A 7,737-nucleotide genomic window follows, 5' to 3' on the forward strand; every position below is an offset into this window, starting at 1 on the left:
GTAAAGAAAGTTTACTTGAAGACCGAGCATGGTTATATTTTCCATGCAAAATTATACAATTCAGACGACTACACCTATTTTGGATGCAAAACATGGCGAGCACTATGAAAGACTTATGCATTTGAGCCTGATATGGTTATCACCTTTGATATTCGTCTGGAAGATGATATTGAAGGTAATACCGACATCTGGGTCGATGTGCAGAAGCCTCTAGTTATACCATTATGTGAGTTTCTCAACAATATTTATGTCTTTGATATTGTTTATTCAAAAATGGTTGACAACTAATTTCTATTGTCAGCTTATTTCCATTCAAGCAAACATGTCCAGCGCTTGATAAACAGGACCTACTACTATCCCGGGGCTGAACTAAACTGCGAGGAGTTAAGTCATTATGTTTCATGGCTTGCGGATCTTGATACTGTTAAGACAAATTTTCTTCCTGCATTTAGAAATGTTAGTATTGAAAACGTGCGACCAATAGTGTTCGTAATGAACTACGGTCACATCTATTTAGGAAGGATGGTAAGATTTTTACTATTTGTCCTCAGTGCATCTTTTCCATACATTATTTTTTAAGCTAAACTTCATTGCTAAGTATGTTACCATACGATGTTCTTCAACAGGGACTCCCGATGATTGTTGTGCCTTCTGGGATCGAGACTAAAGGTACCATGAGTATTGTTAGCTTACGGCCAAGATATCCTACGAATCACTATAGTGCATTCAGGATTAGCGACAAATTCTTAATAGTGAAAGACTGGACCAAATCTGTGATGGAGGAGCGTAGACAAGTACTAGGGGGCAGCAATCAGAAGTGCAGCCCAAGATTAAGAGACAGGTTCATCTGCATGCTCCAACTTGATGAAGGAGGAGAGCTACACATGTTTTATGTTATTTTACCTAAGAGAGAGCAGCAGGAGTGATTAGCTAGCTAGAAATGAGTTTAAAGATGATGATGTGCTACACTATGATACGTCCATTTTGCATCATGCTTTTATATCAATATTTATTGCATTATGGGCTGTTATTATCACATTATATCTCAATACTTATGGCTACTCTCTCTTATTTTACAAGGTTTACCATGAAGAGGGGGAATGCCGACAGCTGGAATTCTGGCTGGAAAAGGAGAAAATGTTGGAAACCTATTCTGCACAACTCCAAAAGTCCTGAAACTCCACGAAACAACTTTTTGGATTTAATAAGAATTTATGGGCAAAAGAAATAGGCCAGGGGGCCCACACCCTGTCCAGGAGACAGGAGGGTGCCCCCCTGTAGGATGTGACCTCCTATCTCCTGGGCCCCCTGGTGGGCCTCCGACGTCCATCTTCTGCTATATGAAGGGTTTTGTCCTAGAAAAAATCATGGGCAAGCTTACGGGACGAAACTCCGCCGCCACGAGGCGGAACCTTGGCGGAATCAATCTAGGGCTCTTGAGGAGCTGTTCTGTCGCGGACACTTCCCTCCGGGAGGGGGAAATCATCACCAACGTCATCACCAACGATCCTCTCATCAAGAGGGGGTCAATCTCCATCAACATCTTCACCAGCACCATATCCTCTCAAAACCCTAGTTCATCTCTTGTATCCAACCTTGTATCAAAACCACAAATTGGTACTTGTGGGTTGCTAGTAGTGTTGATTACTCCTTGTAGTTGATGCTAGTTGGTTTACTTGGTGGAAGATCATATGTTCAGATCCTTTATGCATATTATTACTCCTCTTATTATGAACATGAATATGCTTTGTGAGTAGTTATGTTTGTTCCTGAGGACATGGGTAAAGTCTTGCTATTAGTAGTCATGTGAATTTGGTATTCGTTCGATATTTTGATGAGATGTATGTTGTCTTTTCCTCTAGTGGTGTTATGTGAACGTCGACTACATGACACTTCACCATTATTTGGGCCTAGAGGAAGGCATGGGGAAGTAATAAGTAGATGATGGGTTGCTAGAGTGACAGAAGCTTAAACCCTAATTTATGTGTTGCTTCGTTAGGGGTTGATATGGACCCATATGTTTAATGCTGTGGTTAGGTTTACCTTAATACTCGTTTTTGTAGTTGCGGACGCTTGCAATAGGGGTTAATCATAAGTGGGATGCTTGTCCAAGTTAGGGCAGTACCCAAGTACCGGTCCACCCACATATCAAATTATCAAAGTACCGAACGCGAATCTTATGAACATGATGAAAACCAGCTTGACGATAATTCCCAATGTGTCCTCGGGAGCTCCTTCTTCATTATTAGAATTTTTTCCAGGCTTATCCTTTGCTACATAAAGGATTGGGACACCTTTCTGCACTTTATTTACTTTATTTACCTTTTGCTCCTTACTATTTATCTTATCACAAAACTATCTATCACCTACTATTTCAGTGCTTGCAGAGAAAACCTTACTGAAAACCGCTTATCATTTCCTTCTGCTCCTCGTTGGGTTCGACACTCTTACTTATCAAAAGGATTATGATAGATCCCCTATACTTGTGGGTCATCAAGACTCTTTTCTGGCGTCGTTGCCGGGGAGCGTAGCGCTTTTGGTGAGTGGAACTTGGTAAGGAAACATTTATATAGTGTGCTGAAATTTTCTGTTACTTGTCACTATGGAAACTAATCCTTTGAGGGGCTTGTTTGGGGGTATCTTCACCCCAACCAGAAGAGCAAATAGATGATCCTCAACCTACTGAACTTTATGAAAATATTCACTTTGAGATTCCTTCAGGTATGATAGAAAAACTGCTAGCTAATCCTTTTGCAGGAGACGGAACATTGCATCCCGACTTACACCTTATCTTTGTGGATTATTTAAGCTTGCAGGTATTCCCGATGATGTTGTTAAAAGGAAGGTCTTCCCTTTATCTTTGAAGGGAGATGCAATGACATGGTATAGGCTATGTGATGATACGAGATCTTTGAATTATAAGCGATTGAAGTTGGAATTTCACCAGAAGTTCTACCCTATGCATCTTGTTCATCATGATCGTAATTACATATATAATTTCTGGCCTCGCGAAGGAGAAAGCATCGCTCAAGATTGGGGGAGGCTTAAGTCAATGTTATATTCATGCTCCAATCATGAGCTCTCTCGGGAAATGATTATTCAGAATTTTTATGCTCGGCTTTCTCTTGATAATCGCAACCTGCTCGATACTTCCTGTGCTGGTTCCTATATGCTGAAGACTATTGATTTCAAATGGGACTTATTGGAAAGAATTAAGCACAACTCTTAAGATTGGGGTTTCTACGATGGTAGGGAGTCAGGTATGACACCTAAGTTTGATTGTGTTAAATCTTTTATGGATACCGATGCTTTCCGTGGATTTAGCTCTAAGTATGGACTTGACTCTGAGATAGTAGCTACAATTTGTGAAACTTTTGCTACTCACATTGATCTCCCTAAAGAGAAGTGGTTTAAATATAATCCTCATGTTGAAGTGAAAGTAGGTGCACCTATTAAAGTCGAAGAAAAGACTATTACATATAGTGATCCTATTATTCCTACTGCTTATGTTGAAAAACCTCCTTTTCTTGTTAGGATAGAAGATCATGCTAAAGCTTCGACTGTTGTTCGTAAGAGTAATACTAGGACCTATACACCTCCTGAGCAAATTAATGTTGAACCTGGTATTGCTATGATTAAAGATCTCTTGGATGAGATCTTAGATGGGCATGTTATCTCTTTCTTGGGTGAAACTGCTAATATTGCTAGACCCAATACTAAAACACGTAGACCTGTTCTAGGCACGCCTGTTATTTCTGTTAAAATAGGAGATCATTGTTATCATGGCTTATATGATATGGGTGCTAGTGCTAGTGCGATACCTTATGATCTTTATAAAGAAATTATGCACGATATTGCACCTGTTGAATTAGAAGACATTGATGTTACTATTAAGCTTGCTAATAGGGACACCATTAAACCTAATGGGATTGTTAGAGATGTTGAAGTCTTGTGTGGGAAGATTAAATACCCTGCTGATTTTCTTGTTCTTGCTTCCCCACAAGATGAGTTTTGTCCCATTATTTTTGGTAGACCCTTCTTGAATACTGCTAGTGCTAAGATTAATTGTGAAAGGAAGGTCGTCACTGTTGGCATAGATGGTATGTCTCATGAGTTCAATTTTGCTAAGTTTAGTAGACAACCTCGTGAAAGAGAACCACCTAGTAAGGATGAAATTATTGGTTTTGCTTCCATTGTTGTTCCTCCAACTGATCCGTTAGAACAATATTTGTTAGACCATGAAAACGATATGTTTATGAAGGAAAGGGAAGAAATAGATGAAGTGTTCCTTAAACAGGAACCTATGCTGAAACATAACCTTCCCGTTGAAATTCTTGGGGATCCCCCCCACCCAAGGGTGATCCCGTGTTTGAACTTAAACCCTTACCTGATAATCTTAAGTATGCTTATCTTGATGAAAAAGAAATATATCCTGTTATTATTAGTGCTAACCTTTCAGAGAAAGAAGAAGAAAGATTATTGAAAACTCTGAAGAAGCACAGAGCTGCTATTGGATATACTCTGGATGATCTTAAGGGCATTAGTCCCACATTATGTCAACACAAAATTTCAGTGGAGAAATATGCCAAACCAGTTAGAGATCCTCAAAGACGATTAAATCCCAATATGAAGGAAGTGGTAAGAAAGGATATACTAAAGCTCCTCGAGGCAGGTATTATTTATCCCGTTGCTGATAGTGAATGGGTAAGCCCTGTCCATTGTGTTCCTAAAAAGGGAGGTATTACCGTTGTTCCTAGTGATAAAGATGAGTTGATCCCGCAAAGAATTATTACAGGTTATAGGATGGTAATTGATTTCCGTAAGTTAAATAAAGCTACTAAGAAAGATCATTACCCTTTACCTTTTATTGATAAAATGCTAGAAAGGCTATCCAAACACACACATTTTTGCTTTCTAGATGGTTATTCTGGTTTCTCTCAAATCCCGTGTCCGCGCAGGATCAATCTAAAACTACTTTTACTTGCCCTTTTGGTACTTTTGCTTATAGACGTATGCCTTTTGGTTTATGTAATGCACCTGCTACCTTTCAAAGATGCATGATGGCTATATTTTCTTATTTTCGTGAAAAGATTGTGAGGTATTCATGGATGATTTCTCCGTCTATGGATCCTCCTTTGATGATTGTTTGAGCAACCTTGATCGAGTTTTGCAGAGATGCGAAGACACTAGTCTCGTCCTGAATTGGGAAAAGTGTCACTTTATGGTTAATGAAGGCATTGTCTTGGGGCACAAGATCTCCGAGAGAGGTATTGAAGTTGATAAAGCCAAAGTTGATGCTATTGAAAAGATGCCATGTCCCAATGACATAAAAGGTATAAGAAGTTTCCTCGGTCATGCCGGTTTTTATAGGAGGTTCATTAAGGACTTTTCTAAAATCTCTAGGCCTCTGACTAATTTATTGCAAAAAGATATTCCTTTTGTCTTTGATGATGATTGTGTAGAAGCATTTGAAACACTTAAGAAAGCTTTGATAACTGCACCTATTGTTCAACCACCTGATTGGAATTTACCTTTTGAAATTATGTGCGATGCTAGTGACTATGCTGTAGGTGTTGTTTTAGTGCAAAGAGTCGATAAGAAATTGAATGTTATCCAGTATGCTAGTACTCTTGATACTGCCCAGAGAAATTATGCTACTACTGAAAAAGAGTTCTTAGCAGTTGTGTTTGCATGTGATAAGTTTAGACCTTATATTGTTGATTCCAAAGTTACTATTCACACTGATCATGCTGCTATTAAATATCTTATGGAAAAGAAAGATGCTAAGCCTAGACTCATTAGATGGGTTCTCTTGCTCCAAGAATTTGACTTGCATATTATTGATAGAAAGGGAGCTGAGAACCCCGTTGCAGACAACTTGTCTAGGTTAGAGAATGTTCTTGATGACCCACTGCCTATTAATGATAGCTTTCCTGATGAACAATTAGAGATTGTCAATGCTTCTCATACTGCTCCTTGGTATGCTGATTATGCTAATTACATTGTTGCTAAATATATACCGCCTAGTTTCACATACCAGCAAAAGAAAAAGTTCTTTTATGATTTAAGACATTACTTCTGGGATGATCCACACCTTTATAAAGAAGGAGTAGATGGTATTATTAGATGTTGTGTCCCTGAGCATGAACATGAACAAATCCTATGCAAGTGTCACTCTGAATCCTATAAAGGATACCACGCTGGAGATAGAACTGCACACAAGGTACTACAATCTAGGTTTTATTGGCCTACTCTCTTCAAAGATGCTCGTAAGTTTGTCTTATCTTGTGATGAATGTCAAAGAATAGGAAACATTAGTAGACGTCAAGAAATGCCTATGAATTATTCTTTTGTTATTGAACCATCTGATGTTTGGGGCTTTGATTATGGGACCTTTTCCTGCCTCCAATGGTTATACACATATTTTAGTTGCTGTTGATTATGTTACTAAGTGGGTAGAAGCTATTCCAACTAGTAGTGCTGATCATAACACTTCTATTAAAATGCTTAAAGAAGTTATTTTTCCGAGGTTTGGAGACCCTAGATATCTTATGACTGATGGTGGTTCACATTTTATTCATGGTGCTTTCTGTAAGATGCTCGCTAAGTATGATGTTAATCATAGAATAGCATCTCCTTAGCATCCGCAGTCTAGTGGTCAGGTAGAGTTGAGCAATAGAGATCTCAAATTAATTTTGCAAAAGACTATGAATAGATCTAGAAAGAATTGGTCCAAAAAACTTGATGATGCATTATGGGCCTATAGAACTGCATACAAAAATCCTATGGGTATGTCTCCTTATAAGATGGTTTATGGAAAAGCATGTCATTTACCTCTTGAACTTGAACATAAAGCTTATTAGGCTATTAAAGAGCACAACTATGATTTCAAACTTGCCGGTGAGAAAAGGTTATTTGATATTAGCTCACTTGATGAATGGAGAACCCAAGCATATGAAAATGCCAAGCTTTTCAAAGAAAAATTCAAACGCTGGCATGATAAGAGAATACAAAAGCGTGAGTTTAACGTAGGAGATTATGTGTTATTATTCAACTCTCGTTTAAGATTTTTTGCAGGAAAACTTCTCTCAAAATGGGAAGGTCCCTACGTTATCGAGGAGGTCTACCGTTCTGGTGCTATAAAAATCAACAACTTCGAAGGCACAAATCCGAGGGTGGTAAACATTCAAAGAATTAAACATTATATTTCAGGTAATCCTATCAATGTTGAAAATAAAATTATTGAAACCATAACCCCTGAGGAATACATAAGAGACACTTTCCAGAATGTTCCAGACTCCGAAAAGGCATAGGTACGTGGTACGGTAAGTAAACCGACTCCAAAGCAACTCTAATGGCAATTTTTATCAGATTTGGATTATTTAAGAATTTTAGGAAGAAAGAAGTAGTCCGAAAGGAACACGAGGCTCCCACGAGAGAGGAGGCCCCCCCCTGTAGGGCGCACCCCCTGTCTCGTGGGCACCTCGTGTGCCTCTCGGACTCCGTTTTCTTGTATGTTACGTATTCTGGTCGGTAAAAATTCATTATATATACTCCCGAAGGTTTTGACCACTATATCACGCAATTATCCTCTGTTTTCGTTTCGAGTTGTTTCTGTTTCAGATTTAGAGCACCATGACTACACCCTGCTCCAACAATGAAGACAAGGACGCTTGGCTTTTGAAGATAGAACTGAAAAGAGAAGAACCAGAAGAGATCCACAAGGATGAAGGGATC

Source organism: Triticum dicoccoides, chromosome 2B (assembly GCF_002162155.2).
Source record: "Triticum dicoccoides isolate Atlit2015 ecotype Zavitan chromosome 2B, WEW_v2.0, whole genome shotgun sequence".
In the NCBI taxonomy this organism is placed as follows: domain Eukaryota; kingdom Viridiplantae; phylum Streptophyta; class Magnoliopsida; order Poales; family Poaceae; genus Triticum; species Triticum dicoccoides.